General features: G+C 42.1%; 1 pseudogene; it reads left to right on the top strand.

The window, feature by feature from the left end:
• Window positions 1-7,041: 7,041 nt before the first annotated feature.
• LOC118653910 lies at window positions 7,042-8,341 on the top strand (annotated as a pseudogene).
• The last annotated feature ends 2,362 nt before the right edge of the window (window positions 8,342-10,703 follow it).

The raw sequence follows: 10,703 nt of genomic DNA, 5'->3' as shown, positions 1-10,703 counted from the left end.
ATCCGGAAGGACATCCAGAAGATCATTTGGCTGTCCAGTATAATTAGCATATTACACTTTTATTATTATAGATACTAGGGGCTCAATGCACAAATTCTTGCACCTTGAAAGGAACTGTGGGCTGTGAGGCTGTGGTGGGCACAGGGGTGGGTTTGGCCCATCCTCTGCACCTCCCCTGGATCCTCCTTCTGTGGCCCCGGTCCCTTGTCTGCTGGCAGCCCTGCTCCCATGTGCTGATGGTGTGGAGCAATTGGGGCTGGCACCAGCAGTGGGTGCAAGTGGTGGCTGCTGCCCTTATCGCCCCTCAGGAACAGGGGTAGTGGAGAAGTCCGCAGGGGCGATCGGGACCCACAGCTGCTGCTCACACCTGCTGATGGTGCCGAGCAATCAGGAACGGTGCCAGGTGCCAGCAGTGGGTGTGAGCGGCAGCTCTGGCACCAGTTGAGGGTGCGAGCAGGGCCAGCACCAGCAGCGGGTACAAGCAGCGGCTCTGGTGCTGGCAGTGGGTGCAAGCAGAGGCTCCAGCGCTGGCTGCATGTGCAAGCGGAGTCAGTGCCGGCAGTGGGTGCAAGTGGCAACTCCGGTGCCAACAGCAGGTGTGAGCTGGTCCATCACCAGCAGTGGGTGCAAGAGACAGCTGCCAGCCCTGATCGCCCCTCAGGAGCAGGGGGAGGTGCAGAAGCCCTGAAGGGTGCTCAGAGCCAACAGCTGTCGCTCACACCTGCTGACAGTGCCAAGCTACAAGGGCCAGCAGTGGGTGGAAGTGGGGCCAGTGCCAGCAGCAGGTGCAAGCGCCCAGCAGGACTGCAGCATGCAGGAGCAAAGATTTTTCAGTAACCACCAGAGCTCACCCCAATGACAACAACCGATGCCCTGCTTTGATACAGTGCCCCTGCTCACCTGTTCCACCTTCCTGCTGCAGCTGATGCCCACCATGTTTTGTGTGCACCCCCTGGTGGTCAACACAAGTTATAGTGACTGGTTGTTTGGTTGTTCAGTTGTTCCACCATTTGGTCTATTTGCATATTAGGGTTTCATATAGAGAGATTTTTATAATTATTACTGAAAAGCTTTATTATAAATCCTTCATTTTAGTTACATCTATTTATTAATAATAGTTAATTTAGTTAATCTATTTATTAGCTTAACAACTTTGAGATTTTAAAATAAATTATTACCTAAAGCATTTTCTTGACCAATTTTGTAACAAGGATAACTCAATGTGAAAGTACTATTTTATTTTATTTTCCTTTATAAAAACAGGAGTGTCCCTGCTTCACAGCTAGAGGGTCCTTCTACAGATTCGTTCCTTCTAATGTTATGGAGAAAAAAAGAACATTGGGGACTAGTTATAGTTATTGGAAATATTAATTATGCTGTTAACCATGATTGCCCTTTCTGTTCAAAGAAAGGACATAGCAACCTGGCTAGGAATCATATGCCCCTGGGATTTGGGAGTGAACCTTGGAATGTGGTCCATCTTCATGCAAGAACTGCTCATTATCATGGAAGCATTAACCTTGTTGCCCAACCCAGTCTGTATAGCTTACTTCCCCATATTTATAAACCAGGGAAGAGCAAACTAAAGTCCCTAAAAGATAGAAAGCCAACATTACATTACAGACACACAGACAGAAATCTCACTAAGAGTTTCTGGTGACTAACATTCTGAGAGGGAGAGCAGGACCCCAAGATTAAAAATTCTTGGCAGCTGGTGGGACTTTCCTGCAGTCTCTGTCACATGTTCCGCCAGCTAGCCTGGGCAGTAGGTTGTAATCTCACCTTGTAAATATTTTTGATATTTATTTTATATATTTAAATGCCATTTAACAAAGAAAAATCAACCAAAAAAATGAGTTCACGTGTCACCTCTGACAAGTGTGTCGTAGGTTCGCCATCACTGGCCTAGGTGGTGATCAGTTGCCTCTTGGGTCCTGGGGATACTTACCCAACAGACGTCTGGTACCGGAAAGGCTTTCCTATCTTCCTTGGAGTCCAATGGGACTCAGGGGGGTGGCCCAATCTGTCCGAGCCCTGCAAAGACTGGGACCCAGTCAACCACTGGTGGCACCTTTCCCTTCGTCTTGGGGGCTCAGTCTAGTGGGCCTACCTGCCTGCTCTCACACAGTGGTGCCTCAAAGGGGCAACTGGGCTGCATGATTTCCAGTCAGGAAACCAAATTATGTTGCAGAAATTACCAGACAACTGGAAAACACACAATGGACACTTGGAAGATTCAGGAAAAACCCTTTGTTTGCAGATGCACTAGTGAGGTGACTCAGGGGAGTCAGTCTCCAAAGCCTGAGCACTAAATGGGGGGGGGGCAGTTTTCCTTTTTATCCCCTTAGTTTCTTTGTATCCCAAATATGGACCAGGCTTCCTGACTTTTTGCAGGCTTTGCAGCCCTGTGGGTTGGAATGGGGGAAGTGAGATTACAGCCAACTGCCCAGGCTAGCTGGCAGTAGCAGTTAATCTTCTGTGGGGGCTTTATATGGCCCCTGCAGATAAACAGGCTCTTCAAGGCTAGCTAGGACACAAGTGGAAAGGGATTTGGGACTAGCAGGCATATGCATCAAAATGCAGGTTTGGGGGGGGGGCTCAAGCTGCCTTCACAAGGTCAAACTACTTTGTAAATATTATCTCAATATTTTAAACTATTAGATACAAATATGTTGTTGTACTCAGTTGGGAATATTGAATTGCTCTACATAGGTGTCAGAATTAATTAAAAACATAAGATGAAGAACTTCCAAAAATATGTATAGATGTTACATTCAACATGACCAAAATGTTTAAATATACATTTGCTCAAACATAAGAAAGGGAAATCCCAAGAGGCCAAAAAATATTCTAAGCTTAGACAGACAAGCTTAGCTGACTCTGGTGATACAAAGATATTCTAATGAATACAAAATAAACCTAGGGAATGGAAACTAATATCCATGTGGGGATAAGCGATCTGATCTTTGGTCAAAATAATGGGGTAAATTATACTTGAAATAGCATAAAAAACTGAAGGGAAAGGCTGTCTCTTCAATGAAAGGACATTGGGAAGATTTTGCCTATCAGTTTAAGGATGCTATAAGAAATTTGTTTCTCTGTCTAGAATTTCTAGGTGAAAAAATCTTCCATAAAAAAGTGATGTTTAAGGTACCCAGTGGATATATGGATTCAAATTTACATCACTTATGGGTGTGGGAATCCTGAGGTTAATATATATGTACGTGAAACCCCCATGGGCACACCTACCAGAAACAAATGCAAAGCTCTCTAGTAACTGGTGAATGCCTTGATGGGTTACCCATATCCCTCTGAAATGTGAAGAACTTCTTTTCCCCAGTTGTGTGGACTGAGGTCTGGCAGACACCCTTTAGCTGTCACCCTCTGTGGAGATTTTACCTCTGCTTAAAAGTGTCAAATTGCCCAGAGGTACACTCTTCTGGGCAAGGTGATAGTGCAAAGATCACACTCTCCTGTCCTAATAGAACAATCTTCAGCACTCCTTTTAGGGTCTGCTGAGTCATCTGTCAAAACTTCTGTTGCAGTGTTGATCCTGACAGCATGCCCAAAAAAGAAACCCTATATGCAAATCTCTGCTTCATAGTCTGCTTCCTAGGAAAACAACCTGCAACAGCAACATTTAGACATTACAGAGAGCACAGGACTACCACAAAAAAGTATATAAATTTCTTGCTGAAGACAAGTTTACTATTAAATAGTTCAAAAGTTCAGAGGATATGATCTATAATGACTAAATTGGCAGACATCACAAACAAAATGAATAGCACCACAGTATTTGAGATAATAGAATAAACTGGAAAACACTTTACAAAAAGGTTTTTGCTGAATGAAAAAAATCATAATGGTAAACAAAGGACATTATAGAGAAAAAGCAAGGTAGACTTTGGAGGAAAAATAAAAATGTGTGGAGAGGTAATACTAGTAGCATATTAAGTGTTATACTTGAATATAATTGGAAGTCATTATTGATTTTACCTTTCCTCTAGTGTGCATTCATGTTCTTCATATCCTGGAAAGTAAAAACATACATATCCAAGACTCCCTTAAACTAGATCCCTGGATGTGACTTAGATTCAACCAAATAGATGCACTGATGTAAGATTTGGATTTATACATAGTAAGAGGTTTCACTTCTGATGTTGCTGCTTCTGTTGGCAAGCAGAGTTAAGCAGACTTAACAGAGATCCCACTGCCTAGACATTGGTTTTATAGCAGGGCCATGATTAGAGGGAGGCCTCTAGCACAAAATTTAAGAGAATACCAAGAATCTCAATAAACAAGATAAAGAATATTTAATGCAATGGTAGAAGGCACAATTAGTGTAAAAAAATCCACATTGAACAAAATATAAAAGTTGTAAACAAAGATAAAATCATCAATTTATTTATAATATTTTTATTAACTCTGATGTAATTACATTATCAACATATTTTGTTTATGTTTACCATCTTATTTTGTGCTCTTTGTTTTGTCCATTCAATTTTTTTCTTTCTGAACTTTCAGATATTTTGATTATTTTTAATATTTCATTTGCTTTTTCTTCTAGTTTAGGCATGTTCATATTCTATTTCTATTCCTTTAGTGATTGCCTAGAAATTTAAACTTGCAGTGTCAACTAGTATAATTAGTAAATATCTGTTCCCTCTTTTAAGGGTATACAAGAAATTTAGGACACTTTAACTCCATTTACCTACTGCCACAGGTTATTATAGTTCCATTTCAATTTTGTTGTTTTTGCAACTCCACAATACATTAATTTTAATATAATTAGTATATTTTAATTATATCCACATATTCATATCATTTACTCTTAAATCTTTCTCAAATGTCACATACTCAATATGGGGTTGCTTTTCTTATGCCTGAAATCTATTCTTTGTAATTTCCTATAATTAAGAGTGGCTGAAATAAACTCACTTAGTTCTTGTCTGACTGAAAATTATGTTTTCAAATCACAAAAATGCCCTACCATTGTCATTGAATAATTGTTGTTGAATAATTGGCAGACAGTACACATATTGTTCCCTTGAAGATAATGAATCTGGCTGCTATTACATCTTTGATGTTCTACTTTTTACCATGTTGTATAAATGTGAATTCATTGGGCTTGTAGAATATGGGTGACATTCTTTTCAAAGATCTGGAAAAAGTCAGCTATATTCATGCAAATATAATCCTTTTTCCATTCTTTCTCTTCTCTTTAGAACTCTGATTAGATATAAATGAAATCTGCTTATTATTCATGTCCCTTTAATTTTCTTTTATATTTCCCATCTCTTTGACTCTCTGCTGTAATTTTTATTTTTTCTAACTCATATTCCAGTGCATTAATTAGATTTCTCCAGAGAAAATAGACTATATATATATATATATATATATATATATATATATAGTCTTGGTAGCTCAATTTTGAAAATGAAATGTATTTTAATAAACACTGCCTTTATAATTATTCAAGGTGTGTAGATACATTTTTGGGACACCCTTTAGATAGATAGATGGTAGATAGTTTATAGAGAGATAGATGGTAGATGATAAGAAATTGGTTCACATGATTATGGAAACTGACAAATCCCATGATCTGCAGTCAGAAAGCTGGAGACACAGGAGTTACAGTGATGTACTTCTAGTATGAAGCTGCAGCCCTAAGAACCAGGACAGCTGATGGTATTATTCTAGTCGGAAAGCTGGTGGGTTCAAGATTAAAGAAGAGTCATTGTTTCAGCTCCAGTTTGAATCTTAGAATAAACCAACCTTCAAGGCAGTCAAGCAGGAAGGATTCCCTCTTACCTGCAGAAAGTTGGGCCTTTTGTTCTATTCAGACCTTCAAGGGATTGAATAAGGCCTACCCCATTGGGGAGTGCAATTTTCTTTACTCAACTACAAAATAAATGATCTCATCCAAAATACTTTCACTGACTTATCAGAATAATATTTGACCAAGTATCTGGGCACTCCATGACCCAGTTAAGTTGACACTTAAAATTAACCCCACATAGTTCAATTATAAACTATGGTGTGTGGTTTTTTTGTATTTTTTATAAATTTTATTTTTGGGATAAGTTTTACAATTACAAAAAATAGTACAACATAGTACAGATTATTGATATAACTAATTCCCGAAATTCTCTATTCTTATTTATTTCTGTTTTTTTTCTTTTTTTTTCTTTATTGATTAAGGTATTACATATGTGTCCTTATCACTCCATTGCCCCCCACCCCCCACTCATGCCCTCACCCCCCTGGTGTCTGTGTCCATTGGTTAGGCTTATATGCATGCATACAAGTCCTTTGGTTGTTCTCTCCCCCTTACCCCCACCCTCCCCTACCTTCCCTCTGAGTTTTGATGGTCTGGTTGATGCTTCTCTGTCTCTGAATCTGTTTTTGTTTATCAGTTTATGTTGTTCATTATCCTAATATATAAAAACCCAGGGTCCATAATGACTGAACGGATGACTAGTCCATCCCCCGGCCCTCAGGCTCCATTGATCAGGGGATGGCTAAGGGCTAACCAGGGTCCCTCAGGCTCCAATGAATCCGTGGCAGCAGCAACATTTTGAGTGGGAAGGTGGAAGGCAGACCACTTGGTCCCTCCCTCGGCCCACAGGCTCCCATTGATCAGGGGATAATTAATAGGGAACTAGAGTGAGTGAGTGGCCTGTGGACTGGCGAGCAGCTGGAAGGGCAGGCCTCTTGGTCCCTACTCCTGGCCCTCAGTCTCCAATCAATAGGTGGTGAAGGCAGGGCAGAACTGGGGACTGGCTTCCTTAGTAGTCTTGTAGGTTCAATCTCCAGAGGACAGACCAGGCACCAATGGACCAGCGCCTCCGGCAAGATCCCAACAGCGCTGTGGGCCTTCTGGAACTCAGCCTTGGGCACTGCGGCCACTTCCCCTACCTAGACACTCCACAAGAAAGAAAGGATACTGCCAGCAGCGCCAGAGGCGACCAGCGGTGACTGATTGCTCTCCCTGTGCTTTCTCCAGGTCACTCAAGCTGGCCCCCACCCGCCCCGCTCCAGATGAAGTGTGATCACTGAACACAGAAGGAATGCAGTAAAAAAAAAAAAAAAACAAGAACTGATGACCAAGAGAATGCTGCAGTCAACGTCCGGAGTCTGGCTCAGGAGAACGGAGAGAAGGGAGAATTTCATAAGTTGGCTGATACCAAGATATTTCTGAGTGACTGCCTGCCATGTGACAGTTATGTGACCACAGAGAAAGGAGTCCAACTTTCTCAACAGACCACCAAGGACTTCTTCTGTGTTCTGAACCTTAATAAGAAATGTGTTACCTCATAGCACAAAGTGCAGGCAATGTCCGTGTGTCTCTGCCTTATTTTGCTACTAAATTCAGCCTCAGTGTCACTGATGCATCTGGAAGGCTCTACAGCTTCTTCTTGGGGTGCACTGTCTTTGACATGAAGATAGCTGTGGACTTCAGCATCCTGGAGAGTCAGAAGAAATGTGTGTGTTGGTACTGCCAGCACCGTGAGGAAGAGCTCTGGCTACTCATACTGACCTCCGCCTGCCCTGGCTGGGACTGATATGCAGAGAGTGTGCTGGGTCACCCCATAACCCCCCATCTCTGCATAGCCAAGTCTCCCCAGCAGATCATGGGTGAAGGATTACTTCGCCAGACAGCAGAACCTGTCCCCAGACAAGATTTTCCATGTCATTGTGGCCCTGTGTTATGACAAGAAACTGGAGAAGGTGTTCCCACAGCTTTACATAGTTCCCAGGGTGCTGACTGCATGTTAACCTCAGGTGAAATTGTCCAGATAATGGAGCAAAGTGACCTCATCTCAAGTGACGCTGCTGTGGACACTCTGTTTGGAGACATGAAGGAGGAGGAGGTGAGGCTCCACAAGGGTGCCAGCTCCGAAGAGTACCTGGAGCATATCTTCAGGCACTTGGCCAAGGAGCTGTTCAATGAGGACATGGGGGTGCTCACCTACTGCACCCTGAGGAACAAAGACTTCCAGGAGGTCACCCTTGAAAGGGACAGAGAGGTTCTGCTATGCTTTGAGGCTGCTTACGGCTTTCAGAACATCCAGAAGTGGTCCTGAAGCTGTGGAGGGACAATTTCCCTTGACACTTTGTGGAGGTCCTGGTCTGTGCTGAGGATTCCTAAGCAGCAGGGGTCAGGCTCAGGCAGAGGACTGGCATGCAGATAGGGCACTGCTGCGGCAGATGGAAGACATCTATGCTGCCATCCTGATGGGCCCCCGGAGACCAGTGCCCATGTGCAGGAGCTGTACCAGGAGTGGCTGAGGGGAGGGGGTGACACCCCTGGGCCCAGGAGGCCCTGCACACCACCTAGCAGGGCCCAGGGCAGCCTGCCAGGACATCAAGTGGTAAAGGTCCAGAAGATGTTCGGCCTGCAGGCCACCTGAGGAGTGGTGTCAGATGAGTGAAGGAAAGGCTTAGCATCTCTGTCATCGCTTTGATTTTCAGAATTCCCTGCTCCCCATCTGTTGGCTCCCTCCCTCTGAGGGGTGCTGTTGTCATCACATGGGTGCAACTGGAATATTGTATCTCCAGAGGATTTCCCCAATGTACTTATCCTTTTATCCAATGATGAAAAAAATTCCAAAGAACAAGAATGGAGACAGACTACTGTCCTTTAGGCTGAAAATAACTCCGGAAGTGTCCTGCAAAGAATTGAGACTTGGTTCTGTCCACGCACCTCAGAAAGATTGGATGAGGAAATGGCCCGGTTTGGCCCTGACTTTACCCACTTATGTTGCTCGTGTAGGTGTCTTTGCCACAATGTGAATAAGCTGCCACCTTTTGGAATAGGGGCTCATACAAAAGTCTAAAAATGGTAAGAATTCCTTCTATTTTACCGCAGCACAGTATTCCACTGTGTAGATTTAGCACAGTTTTTTAATCCACTCATCTACTGATGGGCACTTAGGCTGTTTCCATATCTTAGCTATTGTAAATTGTGCTGCTATGAACAAAGGAGTGCATATATCCTTTCTGATTGGTGTTTCTAGTTTCTCAGAGTATATTCTAGAAGTAGGATCACTGGGTCAAATGGGAGTCCCATTTTAAGTTTTTTGAGGAAATTCCATACTGTTCTCCACAGTGGCTGCAGCAGTCTGCATTCCCACCAGCAGTGAACTAGGGTTCCTTTTTCTCCACATCCTCTCCAGCACTTGTCTTTGTTGATTTGTTGATGATAGTCATTCTCACAGATGTGAGATGGTGCCGCATTTCGTTTTGACTTGCATCTCTTGGATTATTAGTGACTTTGAGCATGTTTTCATATGTCTCTTGACCTTCCTTATGTCTTCTTTTGAAAAGTATCTATTTAGGTCCATTGCCCATTTTTTTATTGGGTTGTTTATCTTCCTTTTGTTAAGTTCTATGAGTTCCTTGTAAATATTGGAGATTAAACCCTTGGCGGAGATAACATTGGCAAATATGTTCTCTCATGCAGTGGCCTTTCTTGTTTTGTTGATGGTTTCTTTTGCTGTGCAAAAACTTTTTATTTTGATGTAGTCCCATTTGTTTATTTTCTCTTTAGTTTCCATTGTCCTAGGAGCTGCATCAGTGAAGAAATTGCTTCAGGATATGTCTGAGATTTTGCCGCCTGTGAATTCCTCTAGTATTTTTATGGTTTCATGTCATATGTTTAAGTCCTTTATTCATTTTGAGTTTATTTTTGGGTATGGTATAAGTTGGTGGTCTAGTTTCATTTTTTTTTGCATGTATCTGTCCAATTTTCCCAACACCATTTATTTAAGAGGCTGTCTTGATTCCATTGCATGTTCTTGCCTCTTTTGTAAAATATTAATTGAGCATAATGGTTTGGGTCAATTTCTGGATTCTCTGTTCTGTTTCATTCATCTATATGTCTGTTCTTGTGCCAGTACCAGGCAGTTTTGAGACCAGTGTCTTTGTAATACAGCTTGATATCTGGCATTGAGGTCCCTCCTACTTTGTTCATCTTTCTCAGGATTGCTGCAGCTATTTGGGGTCTTTTTTTATTCCAGATAAATTTTTGGATAGTTCTATCTAGGTCTGTGAAATATGCCATTGGTATTTTAATGGGGATTGCATTGAATCTACAGATTGCTTTGGGTAGTATGGACATCTCGATGATGTTGATTCTACCAATCCATGAACACGGTATGTTCTTCCATCTGTTTATGTCTTCCCCTATCTCCATTTTCAGTGTCCTGTAGTTTTCCGCATATAGGTTTTTTTTACCTCCTTAGTCAAGTTTATTCCTAGGTATCTTAAATTTTTTGGTGTGATAGTAAATGGGATTGCTCTTTTAGTCTCTCTTTCTGTAAGTTCATTATTGGTGTATAGAAATACCATAGATTTCTTGGCATTAATTTTGTATCCTGATACATTGCCAAATTCATTTATTAAGTCTAATAATTTTTCAATCATTGTATACATTCAATATTATTTTGTATTAGTTTCAGGTGTACAGCATAGTGGTTAAACATTCATATACTTTACAAAGTATTTCCCCTGATATTTACAGCACCTACATGGCACTGTATACAGTTATTACAATACTAGAGGCCCAGTGCATAAAATTCTTGCATGGGGGGGCCCTCAGCCCAGCCTGCACCCTCTCCAATCCGGGACCCCTCAGGGGATGTCCAGCAGCCAGACATTCCTCTCACAATCCAGGACCGCTGGCTCCTAACTGCTCACCT

Source organism: Myotis myotis, unplaced genomic scaffold (assembly GCF_014108235.1).
Source record: "Myotis myotis isolate mMyoMyo1 unplaced genomic scaffold, mMyoMyo1.p scaffold_m19_p_4, whole genome shotgun sequence".
Classification (NCBI taxonomy): domain Eukaryota; kingdom Metazoa; phylum Chordata; class Mammalia; order Chiroptera; family Vespertilionidae; genus Myotis; species Myotis myotis.
This window is presented reverse-complemented; position numbering and strand designations above follow the sequence as displayed.